Genomic DNA, 13108 nt, shown 5'->3' with positions numbered 1-13108 from the left:
TTTCGATTTGTAAAAAACGCAACTGTGGAGTGCAATAAAGTGAAACTCAATGAAAAAAAAAGTAGAAATCACCTTTAGGCCCCTTCCCTGCTTTAGTTTCTAAAAATGTAAGCTATTAAGGGAAACTTAGAGTTAGGCTTGAAACAAATAACTGTATTTGAAGACAGATCTCCCAAATCTCAGCCACATGTCATGAAAAAGATGTCCCCAAGTGAGGGTGAAATGGGAGAATGAAAGGCAAGAAAGGGTTAATGACACAGGAAGGGTCCAGTGGGCCTCAAAGAGAATGATCTGTGCCTTTTTTCCTGTACAGGAGGCAACCAAATTCCAGGTACTGTGGAGGGAGCCAGGAAAGCCTCAAGAGAGAATGGCAATGGGACGTGTCCAGCCAGGTGCACCCCTTCCAGTCTTGCCCTGTGGCCCAGAGAAGCCTGTAAGGGGCAGCAAATAGCACTGACCCAAAGGGGGCAAGGCAGACAGGAAACAGGAATGTCTCAACAATCGTCAAGGTGCACGGCAGAGCCATCAAATGGCTCTAGATCAGGGGTCCCCAAACTACGGCCCGCGGGTCGCATGCGGCCCCCTGAGGCCATTTATCTTGCCCCCGCCGCACTTCCAGAAGGGGTACCTCTTTCATTGGTGAGGCATCACTCACATACAGTACTACTTCCGGTGACGTGAGACTCACGTGTCACGGCTCCAGAAGCGCATCATATCACTTGTTGCGGCTAGCAGTGACAAATATGGAACTGAACATTGACCGTCTCATTAGCCAAAAGCAGGCCCATAGTTCCCATTGAAATACTGGTCAGTTTGTTGATTTAAATTTACTTGTTCTTTATTTTAAATATTGTATTTGTTCCTATTTTGTTTTTTTACTTTAAAATAAGATATGTGCAGTGTGCATAGGGATTTGTTCATAGTTTTTTTTAATAGTCCAGCCCTCCAATGGTCTGAGGGACAGTGATGGCTTTTTTGGTCTTCCTGTCTCCTGATTCATATTCAAGATAGAGGAGATGGTGAACTGGCCCCCTGTGTAAAAAGTTTGGGGACCCCCTGCTCTAGATGAAGGCCCCAGTGTCTTGGTACTTTGTAATCTCACTCAGAATTTAAGCATGACTTTGAGAAAACGGCAGGTCTCCCACACTGGAAGATTTAATATCAACACCCCACATGAAGTAACAACCCCTCAAAAGCTAACCTAGTGAGCACCAACTAAGAAAGTTTTATTTCTTGAATACAGAGTCGGTAAGCCAAGAGTCTTCTTTTCTATTCCTATGATGGCATACTGATACGTTTTCTTCAAGAAAGATACGCAATGAAAAATCAAAAATAGTTAACTTCTGAGAAGAGGCATTGATTTTCATTTTTATATTGTTTGCGTGTTCTAAATCTGTACAAATACTAGCTTTGCAATTTTTTAGTATCTTCTATGGTTAACAGAAGCAATGGAAATTATGAATTAAGATGGTTATATAGTATATATAGTTTGAAGAATGCATGAAAAATTTCTAGAACACACAAGATACTGTTAACATCTGCCATGCTTAGCGTTTGGGGTAGGAAGTAGACTTACTGTTATGTATTATATTAAGTGTTCTACCATCTTATATATTTATTATGTATGACTTTTTCCTAATTAAGAAAGTTGTTTGCTCTAACACTGATATCCTCTGTTCATGATCTCCCACAATAACAAGTCTGTACTGCCCAGATGAGCACTTACAGTCTTCCATCACTTTGGGGAACACACACTTCCCCAGTAGGTGGTAGTGGTACTGAGAATAAGTGTCACCTTGGCCCTCGTTGTAAGTCACATGGCGCAGCACAAGGATGAGGAGAAAGTCAGCATTGAATTGCTACTCATTGATGAACATTTTGCCATAGTATTTATGTATCTATTTGTGAAGTTATTTGCTTAGTGATTTGTCTCCCTCACTGGATGAATTAGAGAATTAATGACTGTTTGCTAAGCAGAGGGTCTCTGAGAACCTGAGAACCTGTACTTGGTAGTTGTTCAATAAATACTTCTTGAAAAATAAATGAATAAGTAGATTACAGCACAACCAGAGATTCACATAATTTCCCCGAATGTCTCCAGTGTCATCTTACTTTTTCCACTTAGACTGCATAGATAAATAATTATTCGTGAATTTTTGTTTCTTCCAAGCACTAAAAGCAAAGTCTCATCTGGCACTGAGTCACAGGCCAGGAATTCTGTCACAGGGATGAATGTCTAGGATTTCCCTGAAGATTCAGCCTTGCTGAAAACAACAAGCTGTTTTTCCAAAACAAGTAATTCCCAACAGCAACATTTATTTCATTTACTTTTATTTGAAATTATACAGAAGGGAGTCAGGTTGCCATTAGAAGTTCACGCTGGATATTTTTGGTCCAAGATTTGGGTTAAACAGTCCTCTCCACAAAGTTTGCCAGATTAGGATGCTTTCAGATAGTTTTTGGGAAATTGCCCCCATGATTAAAAAAAAACAAAACAGAAAAACAAAGAATAACCTTTTCATGAAGATGACACGAAAAGTGAAGAAAGAAGCCCTTGCCCCTCCCAAAGTTGAAGCCACGAAGGGTTTTAAAGACAAAGAAAGCAATTCTGAAAGGTGTCCACAGCCATAAAAATAAGAAGACCCACATGTAACTCACTCTGATGTCTAAGACACTGGGGCTCCGAAGGCAGCCCAAATATCCTAAGAGCACTCCTGGGCGAAACAAGCTTGACCACTATGACATCATCAAGTTCCCCTGGACCACTGAGCCAGCCATGAAGATGATAGAAGACAACCCTACACTTGTGTTCACTGCAGATGCCAAGGGCAACAAGCATCAGATCACACAGGCTGTGAAGAAGCTCTATGACACTGACGTGGCCAAGGTCAATACCCTGATCAGGCCTGATGGAGAGAACTCATGTATTTGACTGGCTCCCAGCTAGGATGTTTTGGATGTTGCCAACAAAACTGGGATTATCTAAACTGAGTTCAGCTGGCTAATTCTAAATATAAATTTTTTTTTTATTGTAAAATATCAGACCAAAAAAAAAAAAAGCAAACAATACAGGAGGGAGGTGTGACAAATAACGAGAATGGTTAACTCTGTGTAATAGGATTACAAGCAGTTTTTTTTATTATCTTCTTTTCACTTCTTTTGTATGTTCCAAATTTTCCAAAATTAATAAATCTTATTAGGATAATCCTAAAAAAAATGTTTAAGTTACTTCTTCCTGCTCTCTCATCCCCAAACTGCTTCTTCTCCTAGGCATCCTAATTCAGTGACCAGCACCATCGTCCACACACCTTCCCAGGCCCAAAGCTGGGGTCCTCAGGATGCCTCCTCTTCCATGGCCAGTGGGGCACTACAGACCTTTGTTTGCTACTTGTCGTACTCTCAGCTCGAGCTGCTATAACCAAATGCCACAGACTTGGTGGCTTAAACAACAGACGTTTATTTTTCACCGTTCTTGAGGTTGGGAAGTCCAAGAACGAGGTGCCAGCAGATTTGGCTCCTGGCTTGCAGGCAGCCACCTTCTTGTTGCATTTTCATTTGGTGGAGGGAGAGAAACATGGTCTCTTTGCCTCTTCTTATAAGGACACTGATTCCATCATGGGGTCCCGCCTAATTTAACCACCCATGCACATCACCTCTTATACCATCACGTTGGGAGTTACGGCTTCAACATATAAATTATTATGTAGGGGAGGGGCACATTCAGTTTAAGACACTACTTAACAAATCATCTCAAAACTTAGTGCTGCAGTGCTGCAGTATCACATCGGGGTCACAAAAAAACTTAGTGCTGCAAACACTTGTAATTGACCCTCTTGGCTCTGTGGGTTGACTGGGATCGGCTGGGTGGTTCTCATTTGGGGTCTCTCATACAGTCATGTATCAGCTGGACGTTCAGGATGGTCCACTCACACACTGACAGCTGATGACAATCATCAGCCGGGAGCTCAGCCAGAACTGTCAATAGAGGGCCTATATGTAGCTTCTCCATGTGACTTGAGTTTCTTGAAGAATGGCAGCTGGCTTCCAAGACAGAGAGATGCAAGATCCACAATTCCAAAGGCCCAAGTGACAGTTAAGTGACCTATATACTGCCTGTACAATGGTAATTAGATACAGCATCTTGATGAAATTCAGCTTCTATCCTTCAGTTAGAATATTTCCTAGGTGGTATTGTGTACTTCCAGTGGGCAGGACATAATACCTGGTTGGTTGTCTTTTTTACGATAATGACCATTGATAATCAAAAGCCTTGATAAAGCCATTCATCAGGAGTTCAAATGTGCATTTTTCCCCCCAAAGATCATTCTGGCTATAGTACAAGTTATCTTAAAAAGAAATAAATGTAATAATTATGTGCAGCCTCATGAGAATGGCTATCAAACCAAGTCAGAAAGATATAAAGATTTATAGGGTACCTCATTCTGCCTTGGTCATTTTATTAGTCTATAAAAATAAATAAATTCAAAGGGAAATAAAAAGTAAAGAATACTTTGTTTTGGAATACTTATTTTTAACTGATACTGCTCAATTACTTCAGAAAGTAATTTCTATTGTAAAAAAAAATTTCTTTTTAAAATGAAATGTCAGCCCCTGAGGGTTTACAAAAAAGCTGTTTATTCAACAACCAGGATGGATAACTGTTGTCTTAAAATAAACATTGAGTTTCCTCAAATACTTGCTTTTTCTTTCCTTTCTCTTTTTTTCTTCTCTTTTCTTTCTCTACTACCTCATTCCCCCACCCCAATTTTTCTCTCACTTTCTTTATTTAGTAAGGAAATGTCTTGAACATGTTAGAAATATAAAGGCAGGAAATGAAAATATGACAAGATTACAAATATTGTGATAAAAGCTACTTCTATCCAGAAGTTTCCAGAACTAAGGAGTATATACCCCACTATAGTAGCCACAGTCAGACTTCTTACCAGAAGGTCAGATTGCATTTCAGCAATAAATCAAAATCTTATCTGCATCACCTGAGAGGAGGCAGAGCAGCAGAGAGCACGTGGGCTTTGGAGTCTGATGAACCACAACTGAATTCCTGGTTCCGCCACATGCATCGTCATCACCGTCACAGCTCCAAGCGGGGCAGTGCTTGCCAATCTCGAATGGACCTTGCAACCATGTTGCTAGAGTACAGAATCTGATGCAGTGGTCCCGGAGGAATACCTGAGAGTCTGCATTTCTGACAAGCTCCTAAGTGATACCCATGCTGCTAGACTGTGAACCACACTTGGTGGTGGTGGCGAGGTGGGGGCGGGGGGCTCTGAAATCCACAGGAGCCACTATCTCTGCCTTGAAAGCAAGTCAATCTTTTGTAAGCCTTTCCTACATGGAACAATATTCTCCCTATCAGATCATGAGCATATCAAGTGACATCGTCACCGCCTTAATAGTCCCCATTAGTTGAAAATGTTTCCCAAGAAACTTTGTAATAAATGGTATCACTTACACCTTGACCACAGGGTATTTATGGTAACTCACTCCAAGCAATGCTACACATGAAGAAAGAGACCAAGCACTGCCCTATCTATGCAAAGAGCGGACAGAAAGAGGGCTTGGAAGCCCACCAAGAAGCAATACTCTTGTCTCCGTCCAGAGAAGCCAAGATTTTTACCACAGAACTGAAGTGTGGGTGGCCCTTTGGGTTTCCAGTCTGCATGAGAGGCACACACAAAATGACTTTATGGTAATTAGACACCACAACATGCTTACCAAAGGGGCGTTATTAGACCCATGTTATAGGTGGAGAAACTATAGCCACAGGGAAGTTATTTTTCCCACCCAAGGCCACCCAAAGTGTCTGGGATAAACATAAGGTCAAGAACCAAAACTTATGGGTAATCTGTCCCCAGGATAAGCTATGAGACATTTTCTATGGGGAATGTTTATGCTCTAGTTAAAAGGATTCTGTTACAAGTGAAGGGTAGACAAGCACAAAAAAGCTCTAGATAAAATACGCTGTTATTTGTTGTAATTTGTTATGATCTTGAATGTACTCATTGCCATAAATGTTTTCCACAATCGTTGTTCCTTGACTTTATTTTATGATTATGCCTGTGTGACTTGGACATGTCATTTAACCCCTCTTGTGTCTCTGTTTACTCACCTATGAAAAACTGGGATAATAAAAATTAGGATAATAATTTCCTCACCTATGAAAAATTGCAATCCTCACAAAGGATGAAATGTGTTCATGCATGCAGGGAAACTGAGCAGAGGGTGGCGTGCGGTATTAGATAGGTGGTAGTTATTCCTACACAGCTAGCTGATATGTTTCTTCAATCATAAAATGAGCTAGCCCTTGGCAGGAGCCATGGGCTTTATGGCTCTTCTGTTCTCTATGATGCCAGAGTGATGCCAAATCTACGTGGGCTTCAACCCTGATCTTCTGTCTGAATCCCAAAGGCCAAGCTCCGTGTGGCTCAATTCCCTTCCCAAGACTCCTACTGTGCAGACATATCCTCTAACTTTCCCAGAATAGTTAACATTATGTGCATGGCAGTCTCAGTTGTTTTGTTGTTTTGGGGTTTGTTTTGGTTTTTTGTTGTTGTTTTTTTATTGAATTTAGTGAGAGATGAAGGGAGAGAGAGAGGGAAATAGACCAGAATATCGAGCTGTTCCTGTATATGCCCTGACCGGGAGTCAAACTGGCATCCTCTGTGTTTCAGGATGATGCTCGAACCACCCAGCCATCCGGCCAGGGCAAGAATCCCAGTTTGTACAAACATTTTTTTAAAAAGTTATCATGATTTCTTCATATTTTGTAATATTGAAAGTGATTTCACAAACGTTATCTCATTTAAACCTTATCACAATGCTATGAGGAAGGCAAAATCTTAACCTGTTCACTTTATGAACGGTGAAACTGAGACCCTCTGAAGTAATTTCCTCAAGGTCATACTGATTAATAGTAATAACAATAGTTACTACTACTAACATTTTTGAAGACTGAATATTAGGTTAAAGAAACAGGATTGCTGACATGCATTCATTTTAACCTACACAGGTAAAGAATTTTCTGGTGTTCAATGTACATACCATACATTGAGTCATTTAATCCTATCAGTCCTACAGGATAAGAATAAATTCCCTTTTTATCAAGAAGAAGAATGAAGCCTTAAAAACAATAGCCTAAGATTAAACTGTGGAGCCAGAATTCAAGCCCTGGCCAACATGACCCCAAAACCAACATTAGCAACTGTCTTATCCCCTGTCAAGGAAATGGTGGAGCTGGCGCTGCCACCCAGATCCCTGACTACTGACGCAATACTTTCTTGTATTAAAAATGTAGCCTATTTACACTCACTCTCCATAACAACCACATAACAGAGAAAAGATCATCCCCATATTAAAGATGAGAACTTTGAGGTTCAGAATGTTTTCCTGGCTCAGACAAAGTCACATGGCTATTCAATCCTAGAGTTCAGACTCCAGCCAGGGCTGTGCCACTTAAGTATGGGCTCTTAACCATCACATCAATGAGTCTAAATCAAAGTCCAGGTGACCCTGCAGACCAATTAAATCACAACCTCTTGAGGCGAAACACAGCGAAGTGTAGTTTTTGAAACTTCCCGGGGATGCCAGTGGGCAGACAAGCTGGGGAAAACTGCCACCCTCCATCCCTTTCCACCCAGCCTAGCGCCTCTTCCACCCAGCCCTACGGGCTGATGAGATCTGGCCCTGAAGTTCCCCTGCTGGCTTCAGCCCACTAGTGATCCTTTCCGTGTGTTACACGGAGTGAATACCTCTTTTCCAGACTCACATTCTTCAAAGAGCTCCTGTCAAGATCCAAAACAAGCCACTGCAAAGGGCCAATCACAGACTCTTCCCACTAACAACCATCAGCGGTCACTGAGGCTGAAATGGAAGACATTTCAACAAAGGAGGGACACCATTCTCCCGAGCTTTTAGCTTTGGCCTCAGTGAGTATCCTGAACTGAGAGAGCTGGGCTTGGCTAGTTTCTGGCTGGGGAGCGAGTTGGGAGGCGCTGGCCAGCCTTTGCGGAGTGGGACAGCCCTCCGCCTTCGCCATTGCTCACGTTGGCCGTAAGCAGGGACGTGGCCAAGCTCCTGATTGTAAACGGGCAGCCGTTCATTCCCTCCTGCTGTGCCCAGTCACTACCAGTTCAGAATACTTCATCTTCATAAACTTCACTTATTTTTTAAAAATATGCTCCTTTGATTTTTGTAAGCCAAACCCATGGAAAAATAAGGGAAACCAAATGCCAGGGAAATGGCGCCAAGGCAAACACATGTAAGCCCTGAAATAACAGGAGATACTGTGGTCACGTCTGACCTTCTGAACTGTGCTATGAGTGGAAGCAAACACAGCTCTCGCTGCCACCTAAAGAGTGCATGGCAACGGCTGATTTGTAACACTGAAGAGCGTGGCTTTAGAGAGATTGCCTTTTGAAACTATAGGGACTCAGCCAAGGGGCCAGAAATAATATCATTTGGAGGAACGACTTCCTTTTTCTAAAGAAGGCCACCTTTCACCTCCATGATCAACATAAGCCCAGGATCCTCTGATTTTTATCTGTCCAATGATGACTACCTAAGACCTCCAGAGCTCCTACAAATGTTTCTCTTCTGATAACACCAAGATCTTGGTGCCGTCTGACCTACAAGCAAGAATGCAAGTTCACTTGTTTATTTCAGGAGCCTGCCAGAGATAAATGTGGAAGGCCCAGATGGAAAAGTAAAGTGATGACCCAGGGTTAAAAGTTGAGTGCAGAGAAGGCTCCTGGTTTCCACACTAACCAGTTCAGCCCCAAGCAGTACTGCAGTCCCAGACCTACTGGGGGGCCGCCAGCAGTTACATTCCTGGGAGACGCCAGTAGCTGCATTCTTGGGCACACAAAACAAGTCACCAGGAGGAATTTGCTCCATGTTAACATTACCAAAAAAAGACCACAAGCTACAGAGTTCATGCACAGAAGTCTGGTTCCCATGAAAGAGATTCCTGTATTAAAATAATTGCCAAGTTTGCCTAAGAATGAAATACCCATTCTCATGTTGTCTCTCAGATAATAATATTCTCTCCCTTTACTTACATCATTTGCTACATATCTTGAAGCTGTGTCTTGAAGAGAAGAAAATACATGGGAAATCTAGCTTCATTGTAATGATTGAGGAGAAGCTACCCTATAAACGAAATAATAGCAAATACCTACTAGTAGTGTTCAGTATGTGTTCAGACACAGTAAAGCTTAACTGCTTTTCATGGATTTATATATTTAACCCTTACAAACAGTAGTTACTATTAGTGCCCAGAAATTTTATTATTATTTTAATGGAGTTATGTTTATCATCAATTATTTCATCTGTTCTTTTTCTTGTTTAGGTATCAAAAGAGCAAACCATTGTTTAAGAATAAAGAAAATAATCCCCCAAATCATAAATGTATTTCTCTTGCATTTTCTTCTACAAATTTTAAATATTCCATTTTGATAGTTAGGTTTATTCTTTATCTGGAACTTATGTGAAATGAAGACATGAGGTAGGAATCTAATACATATTTTTCCAAATGGATAATCAATTTTCTTGGGCTCACATCTTTCCCAGTCCCTCCACCCTTTCCACACTGGTAATGGCTTATTCTTCATAAATCAAGATCTGTGTGGGTTGGCTTATGAGCTCTGTTCTGTCCATTCCTGTCATGACACCACACATCTACATTACTACAGCTTTATATGTTTCTATTTGCTGGAATAATTCCAACGCTCCTCTGCCCACTCATCTGTCTCTCTCTCTCTCTCTCTCTCTCTCTTTTTTTTTTTTTTTTTGAATATTGACCTTTGGTTTTCATATCAATTTAGGGCCCTGTGATTTAAATTCCAGAAAAAAATCTATTAAGACTTTGTTGAAATTTGCAAATTACTTTATGGGAATTGATATATCTTTTTGATACCAAATCATCACTTCAATGAACATGGTATGTTTCTCCATTTCTTTAGCGTTTTTCTCTATTGACAGGAGTCTGTCTTGTTCCCACTTTTAAAAAAGAAGATTAGTATTTCATTCAAAGCCCTTTGAGTAGTGAGTTTGTTTGTTTTTTCATGCTTGCTGACCCTGGGAGTGAGTTGTTATTTTTTTCAAAAAATGAAATTAGTTCTAGTTACAGTTTTATTAACTTAAAATCATGTTTCTTTGATAACCAATTTATGAAAACAAGAGGAACATACATTTGCCTTTTTCAATGTTGCCTTACACATTTTTAAAATAAAAATTTCTGTACGATCGTACTCTGAATGGTCAGGAGGCACGAGGACGTACTTGAATGTTTGTACTACTCAAAGGGTTAATAATATTTGCTATAGGTTTTTAATAAATACTTTTAATTAAATAATTTTCCTTCTATTTTTATTTTGCTCAAAGTTGGCTAAGAGAGTTTTTAATCATGAATAGGTATTTAATTTTATCAAATGTTATTGAGGCAGTCACATGGCTTTTTTTCTTTAAGTTTTTGAATGTCAAACTATCTTTGTATTCCAATGATAAATTCAATTTTAATACATTCATTAATTTTCTAGCATTTTGCTTATTTATGCACATATGGCTAAGCTGTCATCTTTTTTTCTTATAGTCCCCTGTGTGAATTGGGAAATGTTCCCTTATTTTATATTCTTTGGTAAAATTGGCATCAGCATGTAATTATGTTTCCCACTGCTTATGCAAACTCATCTGGTCCTATGGAGGGGCAGGGAGTAAACATTTAACAACTGAATCTAGTTGTTTAGTGGTGAAAGCTGTACTCCTATTTTCATTTCTTCTTGGGATAGTTTTGATGGCTCATATTTGTCTAAGACTGATCATTTTTGTGTTTTCATATTTATTAGCATAAACTATCTTCCTTTTTATCTTTTTTACATCTATAGTTATGACGTCCTTTTCATTTCTAATATTGTTTGTGCATGCTGAGTCATTTTGTTGTTGTTGTTAACTGCTTATTAGCTTTTCTCCAAAGAATCAATTGGAATAAACACCCCACCACATCCCACCCCACTCCTATCCCCAGATTCCACAGGGTCCTTTTATTTCTCCCCCAGGTTGAGGGTGGTTTTGTTTCCAATGGTCAGCACCTGAAACTGTTCTTCAGAAGCTGCTGGAGTCACTGTACCCACCTATTCAGAGAGACTAATGTGCCTAGAAATTCACATCTCCTTCTGTTAACTCTTAGCCAATAACTGACAGCTGTGGGGGGTATAGAAGCCCCCAAGAAGAACAGTTCCAAAGTGTAAGTCATACTTCAGAAGCCCACTGTGGGAGCAGGCTAAAGCTGTTTTCTATGGGATCTGGCCTGAAATTGCACCATTGCTTAGCTTGGTTTTCCCGACTGGCTTTCATCCCCTCCTTATATACTTCTCTAGGATGAGGATACATAATATAGTTAGTAATCAAGTTTAGATGAATAGGTCTAGCCCGCACTTACCTTCATTTCAGAGTCTGCTTCTGAGAAAGCCCAACAAGACAGCAGCTTTATTTTTTTTTTCAGCTCTCTATAGTGTGTTTTGTTTTCTCTGACTTTTATTCATGCATATTGTCTTTCTTATTTTCTTCTTTTTTTTTTTTTTTTGCCACTATTCTTGGAATAGCCTATTTTCTTGAATAAGTAGTTAGCTCCTTAATTTTCAGTTTCCTTTCTCCAAAATAATCATTTAAAGCTGTAAATTTTACTCTACATACTGCTTTAGCTACATCCTTCAAGGTTTAATGTGTTACATTTTCTTTCTTTTTTTTAAGTATAAACGTTTTCTTATTTTCATGATTATTTCCTCTTTGTGATCATCATTAGTGCTGGTCACTAAGATGTCCAGTTCTCCTCTTTCTGGTCAGGTCCTTATGCTCTTAATGTTAGCCATGGCAGCAGGTATGCTTTGGCTGACATAATACAATACAAGCAGAAGCAATGTGTGTCCTGTGGGGGCAGAAAAATTTAAGAACTATTCTTCCCTTCACCACTGTAATGAGTTACATGCCAGGTGGTGGAAGCTCTACCAGCTTGGGTCCTAGATTCAGGAAATTATAAAACGAAGCTCCCAGTTGATGTATGTTGGACATGCCTCATGAATAGGAAGGAAAATTTTATTGGTTTAAGATATTCAGGTATTTTAGGTCTATGCATTATTGTAGCATAATTTATACTACCCTGACTGTTGTACTGACCAAATATTCTTTAGAAGTGTCTTTCCTTCTTTCTAATTTTCAAATAGATAGAGTAATTTGAAATATCTGTTTCAAGTTTATATTTTATTGGTGTGTTGTCAGAAAATATATTTTATATGTTACTGAGTCTTTGGTGTTTGATGAGACTTCCTTTGTGGTTTAGCAAGCAATCAGTTGTTTGATTACATATATATAAACTAGATTAAGCTAGTTATCTTCTTCAAACTTTCAACATCTTTACTAATTTTTAACTTTTTTTTTTTTTTTAGGGGAGAGCGCGAACCCAGTCCCCCACTACCACAAATTATGCAGTCGAGTTTTCCACATTTGGGGAAATCACAGGGGTCAGCACATCCGGAGTGCAATGGATAAGCCTCGCCCTGGGAAAACCACCTTCGTGATCATGGTATCTCCCCTGCCAGGTAAGTATAATTTTTAACTTTTTAATCTATCCATTACTGACAGATATTAGTAGAAAACTATTACATACATATTTTTAAGTGTCTCTCTATAAATCAGTTTGATTTCTGCTTTAAACATATTGGAGGCCATGATGTTAAGTACAGTTGACCCTTGAACAATGCTGGAGTTAGAGGCACGGACCCACACACAGTCCAAAACCCACGGGTAACTTTTGACTACCTTATATAAAATGATATTGACCAAAGCATGTTGTTGGCTCTCTGCAGCCACAGACTCCCAACCATGGATTGAAAACAGTACAAATATTTATTGAAAAAAATCTTCATGCAAGTTGATATGTGCAGTTTGAACTCCTGTTTTTCAAGAGTCAACTGTACGTGCAAGTGGTGACTTGTTTATTTTAGATTATAAAATGACCTTCCTTATTCCTAACAATGTATTTTTGTTTTTAGATCTATTTGTCAAAATGGTTGCTTCTGCCAGATGTCCCAAAAGTTTT

At 39.7% G+C, this 13108-nt stretch overlaps 1 non-coding gene and 1 pseudogene across 1 annotated transcript; one reads left to right on the top strand and one right to left on the bottom strand.

Annotated features, from left to right (window-relative positions):
* The first annotated feature begins 2520 nt into the window (after positions 1–2520).
* On the top strand, positions 2521–2986 carry LOC136388738 (large ribosomal subunit protein uL23-like; annotated as a pseudogene).
* Positions 2987–12452: 9466 nt separating this feature from the next.
* LOC136389992 (U1 spliceosomal RNA) lies at positions 12453–12616 on the bottom strand. The gene has a single exon (XR_010748524.1). It is a non-coding gene; the product is annotated as a U1 spliceosomal RNA (small nuclear RNA).
* Positions 12617–13108: the final 492 nt, after the last annotated feature.

The sequence above is a fragment of the Saccopteryx leptura genome, chromosome 1 (assembly GCF_036850995.1).
Source record: "Saccopteryx leptura isolate mSacLep1 chromosome 1, mSacLep1_pri_phased_curated, whole genome shotgun sequence".
Classification (NCBI taxonomy): domain Eukaryota; kingdom Metazoa; phylum Chordata; class Mammalia; order Chiroptera; family Emballonuridae; genus Saccopteryx; species Saccopteryx leptura.
The sequence above is the reverse complement of the archived record's forward strand: the minus strand, read 5'-3'. Positions and strand labels throughout refer to the sequence as shown.